Source organism: Mustela nigripes, chromosome 12 (genome assembly GCF_022355385.1).
Source record: "Mustela nigripes isolate SB6536 chromosome 12, MUSNIG.SB6536, whole genome shotgun sequence".
Taxonomy (NCBI): Eukaryota; Metazoa; Chordata; class Mammalia; order Carnivora; family Mustelidae; genus Mustela; species Mustela nigripes.
Window position 1 is genome coordinate 106,722,604 of NC_081568.1, and position 11,072 is coordinate 106,733,675.

An 11,072-nucleotide genomic window follows, 5' to 3' on the forward strand; every position below is an offset into this window, starting at 1 on the left:
ACTCTGTTCCATTCAGTCGTTTAGGGAATCAGAGCAATTCTTAATGTTCTATCAGACCATATTCAGGCTCTTCTATATCCTGGCATGGAAGTAAGGGAAAAGAGAACACAGACTCAGTACTTTAAGATCCATACTTGTCATTGGAATCACATAGGAGTTGAGGAAATTTGGAACCTGGCTATGTGGCCAGGTACCCAGCAATAACCAACTCTATCCCTATGCGAGAAGGGGAGAATGGACTCTGATGGATCTCTGGTAATGATGGTTCCATGAGATGTATTATCTAAAGTGAAGACCAAATGAAACAATAGTCAGTGTTTTTCAAGATGATTTTCTGGCTCATTAGAGGAAGATCTTTCAGGAACAAGGGCTCCGTGTTTGTGCAAAAGTGTGATGAAGAGAATGGGTAACCTGTGGTAAAAACGCTCAACCCCTTCAGCCTGATACCACGCGAAGGGCTTGTGTTTCTTGGTGACTGTCAGTTTATGGTACACTTTCAGATTCCTTTTGTAGTTTATCAGCAGTTTATGTTTTGGCGCTGTTGATATGTGGAGCTGGATGACTGTTGTAGGAGTTGTCCTACAGCATGTTTAGCAGCATCCTTAACCTCTACTTTCTAGATGACAGCATGCCCTCTAACCCCCACCTCCACTCTGGTAGCGAAAGATGTCTCCACACATCGCCAAATGTCTCCTGAAGACAAAATCGTCACCAGTTGAGAACCCTGGTGTAACTACACACAAACTGCAGGAGATATGGCTGTTTTGATAAAACATACTTTTCAATTAACCTCTTCCTGTGGATGCATGATTATCATCTACACTTCTGTCCAGTTAGTATTTAAACAGTTTCACCACTTCAAGGATTGTATTTTGAAAGTGATTTCTGTTAACATCAATAGTTCTTTCCATACGTTATATTTGATCATGTTGCTTCAAATGGTTTTAGTCATGGTTTAGGATTCATGCTTGAAATCAAGGTTTAGATTTTTAGGCTAAGTAAAAAGAATTTGAAAATGGCTCAGTTGTGGCAAAAATAAGATGTTTATGCAAGAATGTTAATTACATAGGATCATGAGATTATAAAGGGTTGGCAGCAGCTATTTGTGAGGAAAGTTTATCTGTACTGGGTTCTTTGAATGGATTTCCACCTCAAGCTCAGAATTTGCCTAATCCTGCTCAAATCATTATTTATCTCTGACAAGATCAAAAATTTCCTAAAGAAAGGGTTAGAAATTTTCTTCTACTTAATCTTTCTGCTTTTGGATCTAGACAAGTATTTGATTGTCAAAACACTAAGCTAGGAAGAGCTAGGTATTCTGGAGAATATCTGCACCTCCTTTTGAAGGGTTGTTAGTAGGGGAGCAGGTGAGTAGTAGAAGCCTTAACACTGGGATTGTTCTCCTCCCCTTCCCAATTTTTCTGAAGGATTTTAAGGTAGAAAAGAAATCTCCACCTAGTACTGAATAATATCCCTTGTCATTCAGGCTGACTACAATGCCTACCTCACCTATCTCACATGGAAATTTCCCACACCCTCAGACTTTAATGCCTGCTTAGCCCTGTTTTACATCTCCTGAAAAACTTCCCTAGTAACCATAGCTTATTGGATCAGGAGTGGACATATGGCCCAAGAACATCAATTTCTGACAGTAACTGTCGACATTGTCTAATCCTAAAAGGTGAGCTAGATCAATCTTTTTGAGGATTTAATCTAGGAAATCTACAGTGAAAGTTGAGTGAATAAACCACATAGAGAAATGGGCTGTGAAACAGAGTCAGGATCCTAAGACAGAAACTATAAGGCATAAGGCCAAACTAGCATTATGAACAAGAAAATCATCTATGAGTATATAGAAACTAAAATTTAGAACAAACATATTCAGAATTGAGGAAAGGAATAACTTACTTGTTGATTTCCTGGGAAGGAAAAAACTACTTTTGAATTTCCTCCTCTCCTTTCACTACAATTATTGTAAGGACTCCAGTTGAAAGTAATACTGTGTAATGGTTAAGTATGTGGAGTGTGGAGTCAGGCAGCCTGGGTTCACATGGTAGCTTTACTATGCAATAGCTGAGCGTTCATAGTTATACATATTGCAAAACTTTCTGTGCTGTAGTTTTCTTCTCCTCAGAACCTAGAGAGACTAAAGCTGAAAGGAATCCTTCGAAAGAATTGTCATCTTAATAGTGGGTGAGTCTCTGTATATGCTCACCTTCCTTGGTTCCAAGCCCTCAGCATTGTCGTGTGCCTGCTATTTCCCCACTACTTTTCCAGTTCCTGAGTATGTTAAAAAACAAAACCAAAACAATCAAATAAAAAAAAAACCCAACCCATTGTCAGTTAGTCACTAGCTGAGGATGTTCTACCCTCTGGGGAGACTTTGGGGCAAGACATCACTTTTTTAGGGTATTAAATGCTCAAAACCTCCCAGGTGCCTAGACGATACAGTTCCACTTTTTCCAGCGTTAGCTCTTAATTCTTTTTTTCTGAGATTATCACTCCAGTCTAACAGATTTATTGATTTCAGATATGTGTCTCGCATACAAGTTTCTCAGTTCTGCTCATTATATATTCTTTACCAGATTTCCCTATATTTCCCTCCTCTTGGTCTCTTCTGAACCGTCTCCTCCCACAAGGTCTTCCATGAACCCTTCCCTGATCAACCCACCCCTAACAAAGATTGCTTGGCCTTGGGCTTCTATCTTCACCCATTAGAGTCCCGTTTTAGTAAGAATCTTGCTAAATCAGTTTAGCCAAAATCCCCTACCATACTATTTGATCACACTCCATACCTGACCAAATTCCTCACCCACCCCAGCCTCCCTTGGTATTATCTGATCACCTTGGTCTGCCTTCAGCAAGAATCCTGTTAGGTCAGGTTAGGGGGAAAAAAAAAATCATCTCACCCTCTGATTAATTTCCATGTATCAACTCCCTCATTCTACTCCTTGGCTATAAATCCCCACCTTTCCTTGTTGTATTTGGAATAAAGCCTGATCTCTCTCTCCCCTACTGCAAAAGCCCACTGCAGTAATCCCTACAGCTATGGCAATAGCCCTGAATAAAGTCTGTCTTATAATTTTAACAGGTGTCATGATAACTTTTTCTTTAACACCCACATTGGCCTTGACTTCTCTAGTCTCACTGTGTATTACAGCTCATTTCAGCCACTATAAGCTATTTGTGGTGTTATTTCTGTGCCTCAGAAATAGATTTCCATGGTGGCATGTATGTGCCAAATTATTCCATGTTGTCCAGTATAGTGCCTCAAACACTAAAAGCGTTGAATAAATACCTTTCAGTTCTTCTGGGCATGAGCATAATTGTCAATTTACCACACGACTGGACAGTGCAGTGGCTGAATACTTCCCGAGAAACCTACCCAGAAGCTTTGTCAGCGTCTTGTGGGACTAGGAGAAGATGACCTCAACCTCCTCATTGCAGGTTCGATTGTCTGAAAAGCAGATTCAAGGACGGAAATGAATATGCGGGGTGAGGGGAGTTGTCAAGCAGTCTTCATGGGATCAATGACTATAGAAGGGGAGGGAAGGAAGCCAGATGGAACAAATAGAGAAACAGGGCTGCAGAGAAGTTACAAGGCCTGGACAGACCCCATGGGGGGACATTAATGCCAGGATAACCCTTTAGAGACTTCCCAAATGGGAGCAAGGAGATGGGTTTGAGATACCCACTCTTACCTCCTTAGCCACTTTTTAGCTGTGGAGTGCCCTTGACAGGGGCCACTCTCTTCAGCTGCAGCAATTCCCAAAGAGAGCTTACAACTGAGCTGTTTGCTGACAGCAGTCCCAGCAGTTGCATATGTTCTTCAGTCCTGAGAGGGAATCTGGAAGACACAGCATGGGGTCCTAAACAGACTTCTGCAAAGACATAGGATATAGAGGCTAGAAAGTACCAGTCTAGCCCGGATCAGATAAGGTCCATATCTGTGTCAGCCACTTGCTTTGGACTCCTCAGTAGGTTTTCTCTTGCCCATGTAACAAACTCTTCTGCCTAGCTTCCAAGACCCACATGGCCCTTTATTTCACTCTTCACAACCTCTAGAACACCAGAACTACTTGCTCTTGGCTTATGTTTCTACCTCTGACAGTCCAAGCTATGTCCATCCTTTAAGCCAATTTTCTTCTTGCCTCGTCTTTCACTAATCCCCCACCCCAGCCTTGTCTACCAGTTCTTTCTGCAGCAGGCATAGATTTTTCCATCTGCTCCATTCACATGGGCTCTTTTTTTTTTTTTAAGATTTTATTTATTTATTTGACAGACAGAGATCACAAGTAGGCAGAGAGAGAGAGAGAGAGAGAGAGAGAGGAGGACCCTTCAGCTCGGGTCGTGATCCCAGGGTCCTGGGATGGAGCCCCGCATTGGGCTCTCTGCTCAGCGGGGAGCCTGCTTCCTCCTCTCTCTCTGCCTGCCTCTCTGCCTAGTTGTGATTTCTCTCTGTCAAATAAATAAAATATTAAAAAAAAATGTTCACGAACGGGGCCCCACTTAATTCTCCTTGTACACGGGTGCCCCTGCTTCAGAAGTTATAATGCACAGCTCAGTAGAAAAAAGATGAAAAAAAAAAAAACAAAGGATGAGGCCTTTGCTCAGATGTTCTCATTTACAGTATACTTCAGGACAGGAAATAAAGACTTCCTGCCAATTCAAATGACATTATTTTTGTGGAAGCTTATCCAAGGCATGTAAAAGACATGGGCACAAAATAAATTAATCACATGTAGTGTGAATTGGTTAAGACTGAGTTCAAGTAAGTCAGAAATTTTTGAAGAGTCAACAGAATTTCAAAATTCACAGTCATTTCCTGAAAGTACAGTCTGGTAAAATTGGCTTATCACCTCACTTTTAATGCACATATGTGATTTCCTGCTTACAGCATTTCCCAAAGGGATGAGAAAAAAATATTTTACAACTAGGGAAGTTTTATAAGAGGGATTATCTATAGTTCCTGAATAAGAAGCCTTCTCCCTCTCCAGGCACACCTGCAGCTCCTAATAACCGACTTACGCAATTTTCCTCTCTACTTGAATCAAAATTGGCAATAAATGTTGTATATGTCTCACAGAGTGAATGTTTAAATCTTGTATTTACTGGTTCATGAAACTGGTTCCCTCTAGTTTACCAGCATGGAGGGGTGAGTTTGCAGGGAGCAATTAGGGATAAGATAGCCAAAGAAACACAAAGTCAGTTGAAAAAAGAAATCTGTGTGTCTGGCTCTCTCTATGAATTATGACTATTCAAGGGGGAAAAAAATCTGAACCTTTGCCAAAAGACTGGCGTGTAAAGGGACAGCTGGAGTTTTCTGTTAGGGGTTACAATGAATTACTTGTTCCATAAGGGAAAAGGGGGATCACTTACCACAGCAACTCACACATTGCATGAGACACTGGCACATCTCTACCTCGTGAAGCATTTTCTTCAAAGGAAAAGAGCCAGATATTTCAGGAAGGTCATTGAAGATCTTTGGGTACAGACGTGCTGACCTTCCTGGTGGAGATTTGTAGCCTTTGTGGTGTGTGGACTCGGTCTCTGTAGATGCCTTCGTTGTACTATAACTTTTATACAGGATGTATTGTTTAAACTGCCAGCCCTAATTCCAATGCCCTTAGAGACTCAGGAAATTCTAACCAAATAATATAAAACCCCATTGTATTTTTCTTTGGTTGAGATGCAAATAACATTTTGAATAAGAATGTTAACAAATACATAAACATGGCACTAAGTTGGAACTTCCATTGGGACTCTAAATTTAAATGTCTTAAACATTTAAATACAAATGAAAAAGAGAATGATAACCATATTTAAAAGTCTCTTAAGAATCAAAGACTCTGCTACTGCTGTCCTTGAGTCTGTACTCATAGTAGGTCTATCTGTGCACTTATCAGCCCATAGTAGGTCTATCTGTGCACTTATCAGCGCTAGCCAGTCTGGGTTAAACTCTGAATGACCCTCTCCACCAGAGTCAACGCAGACATGCGGAAGAAGTTACATCTTTTCCTAACCCTAACATGAACCCTAGATTCATGTTATTTTTATTTATTTATTTTTAGATATTTTTAGATATTTGAGATACAACTTTATTCTGATTCTAAACACAAGGGAATGGGAATGGAAGTGACAAATGACATTTCACCACTGGATATTGTGATGTGGCTCTAGCAGTCTTCTATCTGAAACTCAGGAAGGAAACAACTGCATTCCAAAACAGCTAAATATGCAGGTCCAAAAAAAATGAAGGTACTTTTTAAACTGCCACATTCACTCTGAATCCCATTCATCTCCTTCATCTCCATTCATCTCCATGTGCAACCCCAAGGTGAAGCACATGTAGTGCTCGGCTCTCTAATAAAGCGGCAAACACCCTGCACCACTGATATCACGGACTCTGGCCTAGAAAACCAGACTTCCGCCTTTTTTTTTTTTTAAGATTTTATTTATTTATTTGACAGATAGCAATCACAAGTAGACAGAGAGGCAGGCAGAGAGAGAGGAGGAAGCAGGCTCCCCGCTTAGCAGAGAGCCTGACACGGGGCTCGATCCTGGGACCCTGGGATCAGGGCAGACCCTGAGCCCAAGGCAGAGGCTTTAACCCACTGAGCCACCCAGGCACCAAAAACCAGACTTCTGATGCTGGGCTGCAGGTGCATCCAGGAGAGCCGTTGTCTGAGCAAGTTCTAGATCATGCTCATGCTGGGCTGCTGAAATTGGCTCCGTGACAACCTCTGGTGGGGCATGAGCAGGCATGGAGACCACCTCCAAGTTAGGGTCTCCAATTAATTTTCTAACAAGCCACAGGAGGGACTTTTCAAAGTTGTAGTTACTTTCGGCAGAATGTTACAGTACTAATAGTTCTTCTTTCAGTGGAAGATAATAGACTTCACCTTAACTTTCCTGTCCTTCGTGCCCACTTTGTTGCCACACAGCAGTATGGGAATGTTTTCCCATACTTGTACCAGATCTCTATGCCAGCTGGGCACCTTCTCACAAGTAACCCTTGATGTTACATCAGACATTATAATGGCACCCTGGGCTTGGATGTAATAGCCAACTCTCAGCCCACCAAATTTCTCCATACATTGAACTCCGTAAGTCTTCTGTTGGTATGGAACACAAGGGGATGGACCTCAACACCCAAGGTGCCTACATACTTACACTCAGATTCACCAGTCAGATGACATTTCAGAAACGTAGTTTTTTTAGTACCACCTTTGCCAACCAGTACAAGTTTTGAGCTGGACTTGAGGTTCTCCTTGGGTAGCCATCATGCTGTTGCTTCCAAAAGCATCTCTGGCCCATCTGTCTGAGGCTCCTAACCCTAGATTTAAACAAATAAACAAAAACCTTTTTAAAGGCTGATTGGGTGATCTGTTTTACTGTATGCAGTTGGGGTTCATTTCCTAGATTTCCAAAATTAGTGGAAAAGTCAGATTCCATCTTGCTGGTTAAACAGATCAAGACAGATTAATTTACAATTATCTCATATTATATTGTCCATAGAAAGATATATGTTTAAGTACATACTTATAATGCCTATGGAGAAGAAAAATAGGAATTGGTGCATTTAAACCAACCTTGAAGTATTTGGAGGTGTCTCAAGCAAAGAGGATCAGGGGATCAGGATTCACAGTAATGGCCTTATGGAAGGCAGCTAGGTAGAGCTCCACTTGGTTTCCTGAAGAGTGGAGCATACACTAACACTTGAGTTTTTTTGGACCATGGCCTCAGCAATGAAGCCATATTCATGGCCCAGGAGTTGTTCCAATTCAAGGGCGACTCTGAACTGTAGAAGCAGAAAACAGGCCACTCACTTGCCATTAGAAAATTCCTCACATATGTTTTAGTCCTTTAGCATTTGTGGTAAGATTTCAACAGAAAGAATGTGAATAGTATTTTCCAAAAGGGTTCTAGTTGCCTGAAGGATTTCCTATCATTTAAAAATGTCTGTTGGCAGATATACTGAATAAAAATAATTTCTTCTCACCAGTATTTTACAAACTTGTGTTCATAGGACACAAAGGAAAGGAAAGAATCTCAAGCAGACTCCCCACTGAGTGTGGAGCTGGGCCATGGGGCTCAATCTCATGACCCTAAGTTCCTGAACTGAAATCAAGAGTCAGATGCGTAATTGATTGAGCCACCGAGGTGTGCCTCACATATATCATTTGTAAATATCTTCTCCCATTCAGTAGGTTGCTGTGCTGTTTTGTTGATGGTCTCCTCCAGTCTATAAAAGCTTTGTATTTTGGTATAATCCAAAAGTTTATTTTTACTTTTTGTTTCCCTTGCCTGAGGAGACACTTCTAAAAAAAAAAAAAACAAAACGTTTTTATGAGTAATCTATTTAAATATCATAGAAAAAAAAAAAAGGGGGGGAAGTCCTTAGTATGAGACTAAAGAACTACAGCGCCTAATTTTTAAAAAATGTCCTAAAATACACATAACATAAAAGTTACCATCTTGGGGCACCTGGGTGGCTCAGTGGGTTAAAGCCTCTGCCTTCGGCTTGGGTCATGGTCCAAGGATCCTGGGATTGAGCCCCACATCTAGCTCTCTTCTAGGCAGGGAGCCTGCTTCCTGCCACCCTCCTCCCCACCTGCCTGCCTCTCTGCCTACTTGTAATCTCTGTCTGTCAAATAAATAATTTGGGGGAAAAAAAAGTTACCATCTTAACAATTTTTAAGTATGTAGTTCAGTAGTGTTAAGCATATTTTACATTGTTGTTCAACCAACCTCTAGAACTTATTCGTCTTAGAAAACTGAAACTCTGTACTCATTAAACAACTCCCCACTTCCCCCTCCTCCAAGTCCCCGAGAAGCACCATTCTATTCTGTTTCTATGAATTTGACTATAAATATTGCCATAAATGTGGAATCCCACAGTACTTATCTCTTTGTGACTGGCTTATTTCATGTAGCATGATGTCCTCAAGGTGCATCCATATTGTAACATGTGTCAGAATCTCTTTCCTTTTTAAGGTTAAGTGATATTCTGTTATGTATACATAACACATTTTGTTTATCCATCAATCTGTTGATGGACGTTTGGATTGCTTCCACTTTTTGACTATTGTGAATAATACTTTTATGAACGTGAGTGTGCAAATATCTGTTTGAGTCCCTACTTTCAATTCTTTGGGGCATATATACTGAAGTGGGATTGCTGGATCATCTGTTAATTTTATTTCTACCTTTTTGAGGAACTGTCATACTGCTTTACATATCAGCTGTACCATTTTACATCCCCATCAACAGCATGCAAAAGTTCCAATTTTTTCATATCCTCACCTACAGTTTCTGTCTTGTTTTCTTTTCCTGGTAGTAACCATCCTGATCGGTGAGGTGATTATTTTGTTGTGGTTTTAATTTGCATTTCCCTGGTGATTAGTGATATTGAACATCTTTTCATATGCTTGTTGACCATTTGTGTAATATCTGTGAGAAATGCCTAATCAAGTCTTTTGCCCATTTTCTTAGGTTCATTTATTGTTTGTTGGGTTATAGAAGCTCTTTATATATTCCAAATATTAATCCCCCATCAGATATATGGTTTACAAGTATTTATTCCTGTTCTATAGGTTGCCTTTTTCCTTCTCTTGAATGTGTCCTTTGATGTATAGTTTTTTATTCTGACGTAGTCCAATTTATCTGTTTTTATGTTTGTTGCCTACAACCACAGTCATTTGAGATTTGTACATTGTATAGGATTAATCAAAATTTATGTCCGAAGCTGAATTTAATGCTGTTTCCACTTGATGGTGGTTTCTAGCAGTTTTTCAGGTTTTAAATCTTGATGGACAAGATGATGCCTTCATTCTTTCAAAGGGCCAATTGAGTTGATGAAAATAGATAGATTGGGGTATTTTGAGAAAACAGCATTTTTTTGTCTAGCCATATTTATGCTACTCATTTTTTCCAGTGAAAGACTAAAAGGGATTTTTAATTACCGTATATTTTAGCTCTCCAAAGCATAGTAAAAAGGGGAAGTTATATTTTTAACATATAATGAGAAATCTATGCATTCAAACCCAACATAGAAAAGCAAGAGACATTGTTCCTCTCAGCAACTACAAGTAACACAACCTGCCTTTCTCCAAAACCCAAATCTTTGACCTACATTGAGACAAACAGGAGTTTCTTTGTATAGTCTTAGAAGCCTTGAAGGCTGACGAGCTAACTCTGGGGGATAAAATATTAAAGAAGTTCTCTGTGTTAAGAGAGTTGCTGTTCAACATTTGTGCAAGAGTTATTTACCCCCCTTTAGTGAAAGTTCTACCATAGGATTGTATAGTTTCCTAGTGGAAAATATAGTTGCAAAATATCAATAAGGGTTATATGAATTTATGGGAAAATGAAAAAAAGAGGAACAAGAAAATACAAACAGTTGTTATTTTTTTCCAAATCACTACCGTTAAAATTTCCACCTGCTTTCCCCCTCCATTTTATTGTGACACATGCTGTGATAATAGATCTACAGTGTGGAACATTTCTTGCTTTTCTATGTGAATCTGTATTTAAGCATTAAGAAGTAGTTTATTTTCCTTTTTGCATGATAATTCAACAGCCACTAAAATGTATAAAGTTTAGGATCCACGGCTATCTGCATTATTCTCTACCTTTTGCAGCAAACAGATTCTTAGAGGTGAAATCTGAATTTGATCTCTGCAGAACATTCAAGACCTCAAGGATATCTCAGACTTTGCTTTCATTTGCTACTTTTGACTCTCAGTTTTCTGGGAGACAGTGTATTCCTGATAAACATGGATAAGTTTTTGTTCTCGTGTACGTGAGATTTACAAGGACCCATAAGTAATGACTTATGTCATTTTCTTGAGATGAGCATCTGGCTGGATGATGCCTCTAAGATTCTTCCCGTGTATATTTTACTATCTCTGGAAAGGCAACTTGGATTTACTATATTCAAAGGAATATTTCTTTTCTCTTTCATTTTTTATCTTTTTGGGTTTTTTTTATATTAATATTGTTTTTACTTTTTGTATGGGAAGGTAAAGAAATTTATGCACAAAACAGAAGGAATAGAGAGAGACAAAGAA

General features: G+C 39.7%; 1 pseudogene; it reads right to left on the reverse strand.

Moving 5' to 3' along the window:
• Nucleotides 1–311: 311 nt before the first annotated feature.
• Nucleotides 312–7,283, reverse strand: LOC132027588 (GTP-binding nuclear protein Ran-like; annotated as a pseudogene).
• Nucleotides 7,284–11,072: the final 3,789 nt, after the last annotated feature.